Here is a 17,462-nt window from a genome sequence, read left to right on the forward strand (position 1 = left end):
GTGGATTCTCAAGATGTAAAGAGCACTAAATTAACAGTAATTATTTTCACCGTAATAAATTGCATAAACGAAAAAGTGTGGTTAAATACAGGGCGATTTTGTGTTCGTTAAAGTTGCATTGCGAAAAGAACATGGTTGAGTGGACTTGGATTTAGATGGTAGAATATTCTACGACTGGTGCTATAAAAGTACATGTATATGAAACTGAAAATGCTTGTATGGATATTTTAGTGTGCCGCACGAAGCATGTCGAATAAATCTGACACACATTCTATTAGTTATTTATTCATATGCGCATTCGTGTCTTTGTAAAGACCTGAGAATGTTCGGGAACATTCAGCTTCCCAGAAAGACATACTCATTTCTCAGTAAAAAAAAATAATTTCTCGTTATCCAGACAAATTTACATTATTTTATTTCCAAACGATAACTTTAGAAAAGTCTAAATATAACAAAAACTAATAATGTAACTTTAACATTAATTCACTATTATTGCATCGCGAGGATTTAACTGTTCATTATTGACGGAAGACTATATAAAAACTTCAGTTTATCCAAATATGTTCAGACTTGATTTCTTACGTTACGATTATTAATAAAGTAAAATAAAGGTCTTTGGCTATTTTTTTATTTTATTTTTTTTATTTTTATCTTATCGTTTTTTAAAGGTTTACGCTGTTTTAATATTTAGTCATTTTGTCCCCGTACTTACGTACGTAATGTCGAGATAGTGACCTGCTTTGTTCCGATATTAATAACGGTATGTACATTTTATTCAGAATTTATTTGCTTGTATTGAGTCGCAATTAAGAGGATATGTGTTCTTTATCTTTGTTAGTTTTGATGTTCAACCATTATACATTTAAATATAGCTATCGCATTTGTATGCTGAATATTGTTCTCGGATTATTCATATTTTTTGAATGTTGTATTGGATATATTCCGACGTTTTAATATCGTGTATGCTTATAAGCCAGTGTTTTAGTAGTGTTTTGCAATAGGAACAGTATTCAGGGTCAAATTAATTTACATACCATTGTACGTGTTGTAATTTAGATAACTTTAGTGTCATATATTTATTGTTTTATTTTGTATTTAATAGGCAGTGCATCTTAGCACAGGATAAGCTTTAACATAATTTTGCCTCCTATACCACCTACAAAGATTTTTCCACTGATCACTTATACTCCACATTGTTTATGAGCAAGGCCAACATTATTTGAGGCATATATTTTACAAGCACTTCATCCATTCAATATCCATTCAATGATGCTAAGTGAAATTCAGTGTGGTTAAAATGATTTAATCTTTATTAACATTATCTTTATTAGCCACAATCTCATTTATGTGCTAAGCACATGGGAATCAAAAAACAAAGTTAGAAACAAAGTGGCATTATGGTCATCTGACAGATTTAAATAATAGAATCACATAAATTAGTAGTTTAGAGATATAATATGTTTATACAAGTACAATTTTATACTAGTATTTAATAATATTTATTTATTTATTTTATTTATTTAGGCAAATATGGGCAAGAACTCAGGAACGCAAGAACGCACTTTAGGGTGTCCCTTTGGCGAGTAATATATGACGATATGGGAATTTGACGTAGGAGACATTCACAGCAATCGAATCAAAACAAAATTGAAACTGTGAAACTGCTTTGCGCGAGAAAGTGGACATTTACGAAAACTTCGAAGACAGCATAATTAAGATTACTGCAGATGCGAGGCATGGCTGGTGAAAAACTCTCGTGACACTGATGTGATTACTATTGACAATGAAACCCACAAATTCATTGCCAATGCAGTTGTTACCAACGAAGACATCCGACTTCATAGCGCCATGAAATGAATGGCGCGCTACAAATCAGCCGCACAAATATATCGGCATCTTGACAATAATGGAGTGAACGTAAAAAATCACGCCCATAACAGGAATATGTCTGTCAATAAGTACCTGAGATAAGAGAGGACGAGGAATGAGAATCAGAATGGTACATGGTTCAACTTTTACTAAAAAAAGAACCTTGATGGCACTACCAAGTCCGCCAAGTTATTGACCGTGTCAGCCGTGTCACGATCAACTGTGTAATAATTCCTCCTCTCTTCAGTCATCGCATTTGGAGAAGTAATATTTTCTAACCAAGTTTGCGACATTTGATATTGCGTCACGACAGGCTCTCACGACCCCAGTCATTACCCTGGATGTTGGTGAAACGACCATTATTTATAAATTCCCGCTAACTTTTACACAGGCCGCATTGCCATCTTGAGCAATGCTTTATCGAAGGCGGCCCGGGACTATGGATTGAATACTACATGTATAGCGGGGTCAGCTAATGTAGGTCAGGTAAACGAATGTTGGGGTAATCGCAAGTCAAGCGAACCGAATGTTGAGGTAATCGCAAGTCAAGCGAACCGAATGTCAAGACATTTGGACGTGAAAATAACCGAATCTTATGACAATTGAATGTCAAGATAATGTCTTAATAACGATACAATTTAACACAATGAAACAATGACAAAATAATATTGTAGCAATTATACAATAATGAAATAATTAAGAAATAAAGTTGAAATAATGAAACAATAGCAATACGATGATGCAATAATAACACACTAATGGAATAATAACCGAATAATGACCAAATAATAACTAAACAAGTTTCCAAATAAAGACCAAACAACTAAACAATGTTCAAATAATGATACCAAGCTAATTTTGGCGGTATTCTCACCCCATAATTATCAAGCTTTTTATTCATTTGAAGAACAGTTTATATGTATTATATGTATTTATAACGACAATTATATGTGATGAAAATTGTATGGTTAATAATAAAATTACAATATTTCTTTCCTAGAATAATTTATTTTTCTCAAGGGCCTGTCTAAATTGTGACCCGACCCGACGACCTGACCCGGCCCGATGCGACCCGACCTGCGTTATGTACCTGCCGTATTTGGTCACATTCATGGTCTAGCATAACTCATTTTATGACGATAACTTCCAAGTGTCGCTTTGTCTAGAGTCTAACATTCGGATAATAACTCATAAAAATAGTGATCTTCAAATTCTAATTTTACTGTCGATTGTTGTTGCAATGGTAATTTCATTAAGTTCGCGGTTAGCGCAAGTGCCTACCAATGCAGAAGGAGGATGCCTACTGAGTAAAACCATGGTCCTGGACGTATTTATTGGTAATTAAGCGTTTTAAGACCACATGCTACATAACTATGCATCAGCACGATCACAGGTCACACAAACCTAACATTAGGTCACAACTAATTTATTCAACAAAGTCACAACTGAGTGATCAAGCGGTATTGCTTTACATCTACCAGTACCCTTTAGATTGGGCACTAACTGGTTCGTGAAAAAGACTCTACTCATAGTCGGCAGACGTTGGCGGATCAACAGAACGAAATTTAGGTTCCATCTACTAAAATTTAGTGCGTATAGGAAGAAGACCAGGTAGAGTATTTTAGGTGTTATCACTGCTGTATTTAGTTATGAGTGATACCAGGGTGTTTCAGCAAACACGACAATGACTATGTACATACGTGACTACACGTTTAGTGTCAACATTTTATAAATGCACTGCGTCACTTCCATAATAATTTCATAACTCACGAATATGTGATGCTTATACCATATAGAAACACCCATTGTTTCTCAGGGTCAATCGCCCTGACATTAGACAAACCGAACCACCGCCCCGGAGATTGGTTCACAACCTAGACGCATTTTAATTCGAATCTTTTCAGTATCCGTCTACTGAGGGGCGTGTGATAAACAGTTCATATAGAAATAGACTTCTCGGGCCATAACAAAATTCAAAAACTGTTTAACTGCATAAGTCGATGTGCTTAACTAATTTGTAACATGTAAATGAACTCTCCTTTTCACTGATCGGGTCTAAGAAAGACAGTATTCGCCAATTTCGTCATTTGGCTTAATATCGCCCTGTTGTTTTTAAAACCCAGATAACAAAATATTGCCACCGAACAACTTTTTGCAACAAGTATAAGTCAAACCTCCTTGAAAATGACGATCTTTCAGCAAAGCAATTCATCACTCGTTTTCACAGTGAATTAGTGTCGTCTATTTTAGCGTATTGTTATTTAACCAATCGTGCTTAACACAGACTCCGATAACAATAATTTCGGAATTGCAAAATTGTTCAGTTTGATCATACTGAGAAAAACATAAATGTTGAAAACTTGTTTCCGAGTTTGCGTAATTATTGTAAAACAAATAGCGATGATAAAACATATTTTTTATTACGATACAATAAGTGTCTCCGTGAAAATTGTCCAGCGTAGGAATTGTATATCACTAACGTTGTGTGTATTCTTTTCCTAGGTGTGGTATCTAAAACAATCAACTAGTCACGATGACAGACACTAAGTCATTAGAATGTGATATGCATAACGTGGACAATGATGTTGTAGCTGTTGCTATGACGTCATTACCACATCAGCCTATCGTTGAAAAGCACTATGACAAATATAAAATGGATTTGAAGTATGCCATAGATGATATCCCACCATGGTATGAATGTATAGCGTTCGCAGTGCAGGTAATGTGCTGTTCAGTCTTTATGATATCTTGAATTTCAAATTTTGTAGCCTCTGCATCTGAACTAATAAGTTTGACAAATTGCTACGTCATGTGACGCATACTGAGCCCGACACGAGATGAGGTGAGGTGTCTTATGATCTGTCAATTTAATTTTATTTTACAGATCACTGGGGTCCAATTAATCCATTTCTTTTATGTCATGTAGTACATTTACCATGTTATGTAGTGCATCTATTATGTTATGTAGTACATTTACCATGTCATGTAGTGCATTTACCATGTTATGTAGTGCATCTATTATGTTATGTAGTACATTTACCATGTTATGTAGTGCATCTATCATGTCATGTAGTGCATTTACCATGTTATGTAGTACATCTATCATGTCATGTAGTACATTTACCATGTTATGTAGTGCATCTATTATGTTATGTAGTACAATTACCATGTTATGTAGTGCATTTACCATGTTATGTAGTACATCTATTATGTCATGTAGTACATTTATCATGTCATGTAGTGCATTTACCATGTTATGTAGTACATCTATTATGTTATGTAGTGCATTTACCATGTTATGTAGTACATCTACTATGTTATGTAGTACATTTACCATGTTATGTAGTACATCTATTATGTTATGTAGTGCATTTACCATGTTATGTAGTACATCTACTATGTTATGTAGTACATCTATCATGTCATGTAGTGCATTTACCATGTTATGTAGTACATATATCATGTCATGTAGTGCATTTACCATGTCATGTAGTGCATTTACCATGTTATGTAGTACATCTATCATGTCATGTAGTGCATTTACCATGTTATGTAGTGCATCTATCATGTCATGTAGTACATTTACCATGTCATGTAGTGCATTTACCATGTTATGTAGTACATCTATTATGTTATGTAGTACATTTACCATGTTATGTAGTACATCTATCATGTCATGTAGTGCATTTACCATGTTCTGTAGTGCATTTATCATGTCATGTAGTGCATTTACCATGTTATGTAGTGCATTTACCATGTTATGTAGTGCATCTATCATGTCATGTAGTACATTTACCATGTCATGTAGTGCATTTACCACGTTATGTAGTGCATCTATTATGTTATGTAGTACATTTGCCATGCTATGTAGTACATCTATCATGATATGTAGTGTATTTCCATATTATGTAGTACATTTACCATGTTATGTAGTGCATCTATCAGGTTATGTAGTGTATTTACCATGTTATGTAGTACATCTATCATGTCATGTAGTGCATCTATCATGTTATGTAGTGTATTTGCCATGTTATGTAGTGCATTTATCATGTTATGTAGTGCATCTATCAGGTTATGTAGTGTATTTGCCATGTTATGTAGTACATTTACCATGTCATGTAGTGCATTTACCATGTTATGTAGTGCATCTATTATGTTATGTAGTACATTTACCATGTTATGTAGTGCATCTATCATGTCATGTAGTGCATTTACCATGTTATGTAGTACATCTATCATGTCATGTAGTACATTTACCATGTTATGTAGTGCATCTATTATGTTATGTAGTACAATTACCATGTTATGTAGTGCATTTACCATGTTATGTAGTACATCTATTATGTCATGTAGTACATTTATCATGTCATGTAGTGCATTTACCATGTTATGTAGTACATCTATTATGTTATGTAGTGCATTTACCATGTTATGTAGTACATCTACTATGTTATGTAGTACATTTACCATGTTATGTAGTACATCTATTATGTTATGTAGTGCATTTACCATGTTATGTAGTACATCTACTATGTTATGTAGTACATCTATCATGTCATGTAGTGCATTTACCATGTTATGTAGTACATATATCATGTCATGTAGTGCATTTACCATGTCATGTAGTGCATTTACCATGTTATGTAGTACATCTATCATGTCATGTAGTGCATTTACCATGTTATGTAGTGCATCTATCATGTCATGTAGTACATTTACCATGTCATGTAGTGCATTTACCATGTTATGTAGTACATCTATTATGTTATGTAGTACATTTACCATGTTATGTAGTACATCTATCATGTCATGTAGTGCATTTACCATGTTCTGTAGTGCATTTATCATGTCATGTAGTGCATTTACCATGTTATGTAGTGCATTTACCATGTTATGTAGTGCATCTATCATGTCATGTAGTACATTTACCATGTCATGTAGTGCATTTACCACGTTATGTAGTGCATCTATTATGTTATGTAGTACATTTGCCATGCTATGTAGTACATCTATCATGATATGTAGTGTATTTCCATATTATGTAGTACATTTACCATGTTATGTAGTGCATCTATCAGGTTATGTAGTGTATTTACCATGTTATGTAGTACATCTATCATGTCATGTAGTGCATCTATCATGTTATGTAGTGTATTTGCCATGTTATGTAGTGCATTTATCATGTTATGTAGTGCATCTATCAGGTTATGTAGTGTATTTGCCATGTTATGTAGTGCATTTATCATGTTATGTAGTGCATCTATCATGTTATGTAGTGTATTTGCCATGTTATGTAGTGCATTTATCATGTTATGTAGTGCATCTATCATGTTATGTAGTGTATTTGCCATGTTATGTAGTGCATTTATCATGTTATGTAGTGCATTTATCATGTTATGTAGTGCATCTATCATGTTATGTAGTACATTTACCCTACTATGTAGTGCATCTATTATTTTATGTAGTGCATTTACCATGTTATGTAGTGCATTTATCATGTTGTGTAGTGCATCTATCAGGTTATGTAGTACATTTACCATGTCATGTAGTGCATTTACCACGTTATGTAGTGTATTTACCATGTTATGTAGTGCATCTATTATGTTATGTAGTACATTTGCCATGCTATGTAGTACATCTATCATGTCATGTAGTACATTTACCATGTCATGTAGTACATTTACCATGTTATGTAGTGCATTTACCACGTTATGTAGTGCATTTACCATGTCATGTAGTACATTTACCATGTTATGTAGTACATATATCATGTTATGTAGTACATTTACCATATTATGTAGTGCATCCATCATGTTATGTAGTGCACCTACCAGGTTATGTAGTTTATTTACCATTTTATGTAATGCATCTATTATATTATGTAGTACATTTACCATGTTATGTAGTACATCTATCATGTCATGTAGTGCATTTACCATGTTCTGTAGTGCATTTATCATGTCATGTAGTACATTTACCATGTTATGTAGTGCATTTACCATGTTATGTAGTGCATCTATCATGTCATGTAGTACATTTACCATGTCATGTAGTGCATTTACCACGTTATGTAGTGTATCTATTATGTTATGTAGTACATTTGCCATGCTATGTAGTACATCTATCATGTTATGTAGTGTATTTCCATATTATGTAGTACATTTACCATGTTATGTAGTGCATCTATCAGGTTATGTAGTGTATTTACCATGTTATGTAGTACATCTATCATGTCATGTAGTGCATCTATCATGTTATGTAGTACATTTACTATGTTATGTAGTGCATCTATCATGTTATGTAGTGTATTTGCCATGTTATGTAGTGCATTTATCATGTTATGTAGTGCATCTATCAGGTTATGTAGTGTATTTGCCATGTTTTGTAGTGCATTTATCATGTTATGTAGTGCATCTATCATGTTATGTAGTGTATTTGCCATGTTATGTAGTGCATTTATCATGTTATGTAGTGCATCTATCATGTCATGTAGTGTATTTGCCATGTTATGAAGTGCATTTATCATGTTATGTAGTGCATCTATCATGTTATGTAGTGCATCTATCATGTTATTTAGTACATTTACCCTACTATGTAGTGCATCTATTATTTTATGTAGTGCATTTACCATGTTATGTAGTGCATTTATCATGTTGTGTAGTGCATCTATCAGGTTATGTAGTACATTTACCATGTCATGTAGTGCATTTACCACGTTATGTAGTGTATTTACCATGTTATGTAGTGCATCTATTATGTTATGTAGTACATTTGCCATGCTATGTAGTACATCTATCATGTCATGTAGTACATTTACCATGTCATGTAGTGCATTTACCATGTTATGTAGTGCATCTATTATGTTATGTAGTACATTTACCATGTTATGTAGTACATCTGTCATGCCATGTAGTACATTTACCATGTTACGTAGTGCATTTACCACGTTATGTAGTGCATTTACCATGTCATGTAGTACATTTACCATGTTATGTAGTGCATATATCATGTTATGTAGTACATTTACCATATTATGTAGTGCATCCATCATGTTATGTAGTGCACCTATCAGGTTATGTAGTTTATTTACCATGTTATGTAATGCATCTATTATATTATGTAGTACATTTACCATTTTATGTAGTGCATCTATTATGTTATGTAGTACATTTACCATTTTATGTAGTGCATCTATCATGTTATGTAGTTCATCTATCATATTATATAGTACATTTACCATATTATGTAGTACATCTATCATGTCATGTAGTGCATTTACCATGTTATGTAGTGAATCTATCATGTTATGTAGTACATTTATCAAGTTATGTGGTACATTTACCATGTTATGTAGTGCATTTATCATGTTATGTAGTGCATATATCCTGTTATGTAGTACATTTACCATATTATGTAGTGCATCCATCATGGTGTGTAGTGTATTTATCATATTATGTAGTACATTTACCATGTTATGTAGTGCATCTATCATGTTATGTAGTGCATTTACCATGTTATGTAGTGCATTTATCATATTATGTAGTGCTTCCATCATGTCGTGTAGTGTATCTATCATGTCATGTAGTACATTTACCATGTTATGTAGTGCATTTACCATGTTATGTAGTGCATCTATCATGTCATGTAGTACATTTACCATGTCATGTAGTGCATTTACCACGTTATGTAGTGCATCTATTATGTTATGTAGTACATTTGCCATGCTATGTAGTACATCTATCATGTTATGTAGTGTATTTCCATATTATGTAGTACATTTACCATGTTATGTAGTGCATCTATCAGGTTATGTAGTGTATTTACCATATTATGTAGTACATCTATCATGTCATGTAGTGCATCTATCATGTTATGTAGTACATTTACTATGTTATGTAGTGCATCTATCATGTTATGTAGTGTATTTGCCATGTTATGTAGTGCATTTATCATGTTATGTAGTGCATCTATCAGGTTATGTAGTGTATTTGCCATGTTATGTAGTGCATTTATCATGTTATGTAGTGCATCTATCATGTTATGTAGTGTATTTGCCATGTTATGTAGTGCATTTATCATGTTATGTAGTGCATCTATCATGTTATGTAGTGCATCTATCATGTTATTTAGTACATTTACCCTACTATGTAGTGCATCTATTATTTTATGTAGTGCATTTACCACGTTATGTAGTGTATTTACCATGTTATGTAGTGCATCTATTATGTTATGTAGTACATTTGCCATGCTATGTAGTACATCTGTCATGTCATGTAGTACATTTACCATGTCATGTAGTGCATTTACGATGTTATGTAGTGCATCTATTATGTTATGTAGTACATTTACCATGTTATGTAGTACATCTATCATGCCATTTAGTACATTTACCATGTTACGTAGTGCATTTACCACGTTATGTAGTGCATTTACCATGTCATGTAGTACATTTACCATGTTATGTAGTGCATATATCATGTTATGTAGTACATTTACCATATTATGTAGTGAATCCATCATGTTATGTAGTGCACCTATCAGGTTATGTAGTTTATTTACCATGTTATGTAATGCATCTATTATATTATGTAGTACATTTACCATTTTATGTAGTGCATCTATTATGTTATGTAGTACATTTACCATTTTATGTAGTGCATCTATCATGTTATGTAGTTCATCTATCATATTATATAGTACATTTACCATATTATGTAGTACATCTATCATGTCATGTAGTGCATTTACCATGTTATGTAGTGAATCTATCATGTTATGTAGTACATTTATCAAGTTATGTGGTACATTTACCATGTTATGTAGTGCATTTATCATGTTATGTAGTGCATATATCCTGTTATGTAGTACATTTACCATATTATGTAGTGCATCCATCAAGTTGTGTAGTGTATTTATCATATTATGTAGAACATTTACCTTGTTATGTAGTGCATCTATCATGTTATGTAGTGCATTTACCATGTTATGTAGTGCATTTATCATATTATGTAGTGCTTCCATCATGTCGTGTAGTGTATCTATCATGTCATGTAGTACATTTACCATGTTATGTAGTGCATCTATCATGTTATGTAGTGCATTTACTATGTTATGTAGTGTATTTGCCATGTTATGTAGTGCATTTATCATGTTATGTAGTGCATCTATCATGTTATGTAGTGTATTTGCCATGTTATGTAGTGCATTTATCATGTTGTGTAGTGTATCTATCATATTATGTAGTATATTTACCATGTTATGTAGTGCATCTATCATGTTATGTAGTGCATCTATCATCTTATGTAGTACATTTACCATGTTATGTAGTGCATTTATCATATTATGTAGTGCTTCCATCATGTCGTGTAGTGTATCTATCATGTCATGTAGTACATTTACCATGTTATTTAGTGCATCTATCATGTTATGTAGTGTATTTACTATGTTATGTAGTGCATTTATCATATTTTGTAGTGCATCTATCATGTAATGTAGTTTATTTACCATGTTATGGAGTGCATCTATCATGTTATGTAGTACATTTACCATGTTATGTAGTGCATCTATCATGTTATGTAGTACATTTACCATTTTATGTAGTGCATCTATCATGTTATGTAGTACATTTACCATATTATTTAGTGCATCCATCATGTTATGTAGTGCATATATCATGTTATGTAGTACATTTACCATATTATGTAGTGCATCCATCATGTCCTGTAATGTATTTATCATATTATGAAGTACATTTACCGTGTTATGTAGTACATCTACCATGTAATGTAGTGTATTTATCATATTATGTAGTACATTTACTATGTTATGTAGTGCATCTATCATGTTATGTAGTGTATTTGCCATGTTATGTAGTGCATTTATCATGTTATGTAGTGCATCTATCAGGTTATGTAGTGTATTTGCCATGTTATGTAGTGCATTTATCATGTTATGTAGTGCATCTATCATGTTATGTAGTGTATTTGCCATGTTATGTAGTGCATTTATCATGTTGTGTAGTGTATCTATCATATTATGTAGTATATTTACCATGTTATGTAGTGCATCTATCATGTTAAGTAGTACATTTACCATGTTATGTAGTGCATCTATCATGTCATGTAGTGCATTCATCATGTTATGTAGTGCATTTACCATATTATGTAGTGCATCCATCATGTTATGTAGTGCATATATCATGTTATGTAGTACATTTACCATATTATGTAGTGCATCCATCATGTCCTGTAGTGTATTTATCATATTATGAAGTACATTTACCGTGTTATGTAGTACATCTACCATGTAATGTAGTGTATTTATCATATTATGTAGTGCATCCATCATGTTGTGTAGTGTATTTATCATATTATGTAGTATATTTACCGTGTTATGTAGTGCATCTATCATGTTATGTAGTACATTTACCATGTTATGTAGTGCATCCATCATGTCATGTAGTACATTTACTAGTACCATGTTATGTAGTGCATCTATCATGTTATGTAGTGCATTTATCATGTTATGTAGTGCATCCATCATATCGTGTAGTGTATTTATCATATTATGTAGTACATTTACCATGTTATGTAGTGCATCTATCATTTTATGTAGTACATTTACCATGTTACGTAGTGCATCCATCATGTCATGTAGTACATTTACCATGTTATGTAGTGCATCTATCATGTTATTTAGTACATTTACCATGTTATGTAGTGCATTTACTATGTTATGTGGTGCATCTATCATGTTATGTAGTGCATTTACCATGTTATGTAGTGCATTTACCATGTTATGTGGTGCATCTATCATGTTATGTAGTGCATTTACTATGTTATGTGGTGCATCTATCATGTTATGTAGTACATTTACCATGTTATGTAGTGCATCTATCATGTCATGTAGTGCATTCATCATGTAATGTAGTGTATTTATCATATTATGTAGTGCATTTATTATGTCGTGTAGTGTATTTATCATATTATGTAGTACATTTACCATGTTATGTCGTGCATCTATCATGTTATGTAGTACATTTACCATGTTATGTAGTGCATCCAACATGTCATGTAGTACATTTACCATGTTATGTAGTGCATCCTTCATGTTATGTAGTGCATTTACCATGTTATGTAGTGCATTTACTATGTTATGTGGTGCATCTATCATGTTATGTAGTGAATTTACCATGTTGTGTAGTGCATCTATCATGTCATGTAGTGCATTCATCATGTTATGTAGTGCATTTACCATATTATGTAGTGCATCCATCATGTTATGTAGTGCATATATCATGTTATGTAGTACATTTACCATATTATGTAGTGCATCCATCATGTCCTGTAGTGTATTTATCATATTATGAAGTACATTTACCGTGTTATGTAGTACATCTACCATGTAATGTAGTGTATTTATCATATTATGTAGTGCACCCATCATGTTGTGTAGTGTATTTATCATATTATGTAGTATATTTACCGTGTTATGTAGTGCATCTATCATGTTATGTAGTACATTTACCATGTTATGTAGTGCATCCATCATGTCATGTAGTACATTTACTAGTACCATGTTATGTAGTGCATCTATCATGTTATGTAGTGCATTTATCATGTTATGTAGTGCATCCATCATATCGTGTAGTGTATTTATCATATTATGTAGTACATTTACCATGTTATGTAGTGCATCTATCATGTTATGTAGTACATTTACCATGTTACGTAGTGCATCCATCATGTCATGTAGTACATTTACCATGTTATGTAGTGCATCTATCATGTTATTTAGTGCATTTACCATGTTATGTAGTTCATTTACTATGTTATGTGGTGCATCTATCATGTTATGTAGTGCATTTACCATGTTATGTAGTGCATTTACCATGTTATGTGGTGCATCTATCATGTTATTTAGTACATTTACCCTACTATGTAGTGCATCTATTATTTTATGTAGTGCATTTACCACGTTATGTAGTGTATTTACCATGTTATGTAGTGCATCTATTATGTTATGTAGAACATTTGCCATGCTATGTAGTACATCTGTCATGTCATGTAGTACATTTACCATGTCATGTAGTGCATTTACGATGTTATGTAGTGCATCTATTATGTTATGTAGTACATTTACCATGTTATGTAGTACATCTATCATGCCATTTAGTACATTTACCATGTTACGTAGTGCATTTACCACGTTATGTAGTGCATTTACCATGTCATGTAGTACATTTACCATGTTATGTAGTGCATATATCATGTTATGTAGTACATTTACCATATTATGTAGTGAATCCATCATGTTATGTAGTGCACCTATCAGGTTATGTAGTTTATTTACCATGTTATGTAATGCATCTATTATATTATGTAGTACATTTACCATTTTATGTAGTGCATCTATTATGTTATGTAGTACATTTACCATTTTATGTAGTGCATCTATCATGTTATGTAGTTCATCTATCATATTATATAGTACATTTACCATATTATGTAGTACATCTATCATGTCATGTAGTGCATTTACCATGTTATGTAGTGAATCTATCATGTTTTGTAGTACATTTATCAAGTTATGTGGTACATTTACCATGTTATGTAGTGCATTTATCATGTTATGTAGTGCATATATCCTGTTATGTAGTACATTTACCATATTATGTAGTGCATCCATCAAGTTGTGTAGTGTATTTATCATATTATGTAGTACAATTACCTTGTTATGTAGTGCATCTATCATGTTATGTAGTGCATTTACCATGTTATGTAGTGCATTTATCATATTATGTAGTGCTTCCATCATGTCGTGTAGTGTATCTATCATGTCATGTAGTACATTTACCATGTTATGTAGTGCATCTATCATGTTATGTAGTGCATTTACTATGTTATGTAGTGTATTTGCCATGTTATGTAGTGCATTTATCATGTTATGTAGTGCATCTATCATGTTATGTAGTGTATTTGCCATGTTATGTAGTGCATTTATCATGTTGTGTAGTGTATCTATCATATTATGTAGTATATTTACCATGTTATGTAGTGCATCTATCATGTTATGTAGTACACTTACCATTTTATGTAGTGCATCTATCATGTTATGTAGTGCATCTATCATCTTATGTAGTACATTTACCATGTTATGTAGTGCATTTATCATATTATGTAGTGCTTCCATCATGTCGTGTAGTGTATCTATCATGTCATGTAGTACATTTACCATGTTATTTAGTGCATCTATCATGTTATGTAGTGTATTTACTATGTTATGTAGTGCATTTATCATATTTTGTAGTGCATCTATCATGTAATGTAGTTTATTTACCATGTTATGGAGTGCATCTATCATGTTATGTAGTACATTTACCATGTTATGTAGTGCATCTATCATGTTATGTAGTACATTTACCATTTTATGTAGTGCATCTATCATGTTATGTAGTACATTTACCATATTATTTAGTGCATCCATCATGTTATGTAGTGCATATATCATGTTATGTAGTACATTTACCATATTATGTAGTGCATCCATCATGTCCTGTAATGTATTTATCATATTATGAAGTACATTTACCGTGTTATGTAGTACATCTACCATGTAATGTAGTGTATTTATCATATTATGTAGTACATTTACTATGTTATGTAGTGCATCTATCATGTTATGTAGTGTATTTGCCATGTTATATAGTGCATTTATCATGTTATGTAGTGCATCTATCAGGTTATGTAGTGTATTTGCCATGTTATGTAGTGCATTTATCATGTTATGTAGTGCATCTATCATGTTATGTAGTGTATTTGCCATGTTATGTAGTGCATTTATCATGTTGTGTAGTGTATCTATCATATTATGTAGTATATTTACCATGTTATGTAGTGCATCTATCATGTTAAGTAGTACATTTACCATGTTATGTAGTGCATCTATCATGTCATGTAGTGCATTCATCATGTTATGTAGTGCATTTACCATATTATGTAGTGCATCCATCATGTTATGTAGTGCATATATCATGTTATGTAGTACATTTACCATATTATGTAGTGCATCCATCATGTCCTGTAGTGTATTTATCATATTATGAAGTACATTTACCGTGTTATGTAGTACATCTACCATGTAATGTAGTGTATTTATCATATTATGTAGTGCATCCATCATGTTGTGTAGTGTATTTATCATATTATGTAGTATATTTACCGTGTTATGTAGTGCATCTATCATGTTATGTAGTACATTTACCATGTTATGTAGTGCATCCATCATGTCATGTAGTACATTTACTAGTACCATGTTATGTAGTGCATCTATCATGTTATGTAGTGCATTTATCATGTTATGTAGTGCATCCATCATATCGTGTAGTGTATTTATCATATTATGTAGTACATTTACCATGTTATGTAGTGCATCTATCATTTTATGTAGTACATTTACCATGTTACGTAGTGCATCCATCATGTCATGTAGTACATTTACCATGTTATGTAGTGCATCTATCATGTTATTTAGTACATTTACCATGTTATGTAGTGCATTTACTATGTTATGTGGTGCATCTATCATGTTATGTAGTGCATTTACCATGTTATGTAGTGCATTTACCATGTTATGTGGTGCATCTATCATGTTATGTAGTGCATTTACTATGTTATGTGGTGCATCTATCATGTTATGTAGTACATTTACCATGTTATGTAGTGCATCTATCATGTCATGTAGTGCATTCATCATGTAATGTAGTGTATTTATCATATTATGTAGTGCATTTATTATGTCGTGTAGTGTATTTATCATATTATGTAGTACATTTACCATGTTATGTCGTGCATCTATCATGTTATGTAGTACATTTACCATGTTATGTAGTGCATCCAACATGTCATGTAGTACATTTACCATGTTATGTAGTGCATCCTTCATGTTATGTAGTGCATTTACCATGTTATGTAGTGCATTTACTATGTTATGTGGTGCATCTATCATGTTATGTAGTGAATTTACCATGTTGTGTAGTGCATCTATCATGTCATGTAGTGCATTCATCATGTTATGTAGTGCATTTACCATATTATGTAGTGCATCCATCATGTTATGTAGTGCATATATCATGTTATGTAGTACATTTACCATATTATGTAGTGCATCCATCATGTCCTGTAGTGTATTTATCATATTATGAAGTACATTTACCGTGTTATGTAGTACATCTACCATGTAATGTAGTGTATTTATCATATTATGTAGTGCACCCATCATGTTGTGTAGTGTATTTATCATATTATGTAGTATATTTACCGTGTTATGTAGTGCATCTATCATGTTATGTAGTACATTTACCATGTTATGTAGTGCATCCATCATGTCATGTAGTACATTTACTAGTACCATGTTATGTAGTGCATCTATCATGTTATGTAGTGCATTTATCATGTTATGTAGTGCATCCATCATATCGTGTAGTGTATTTATCATATTATGTAGTACATTTACCATGTTATGTAGTGCATCTATCATGTTATGTAGTACATTTACCATGTTACGTAGTGCATCCATCATGTCATGTAGTACAT

The sequence above is a fragment of the Saccoglossus kowalevskii genome, chromosome 22, assembly GCF_978046115.1.
Source record: "Saccoglossus kowalevskii chromosome 22, keSacKowa6.1, whole genome shotgun sequence".
Lineage (NCBI taxonomy): Eukaryota > Metazoa > Hemichordata > Enteropneusta > Harrimaniidae > Saccoglossus > Saccoglossus kowalevskii.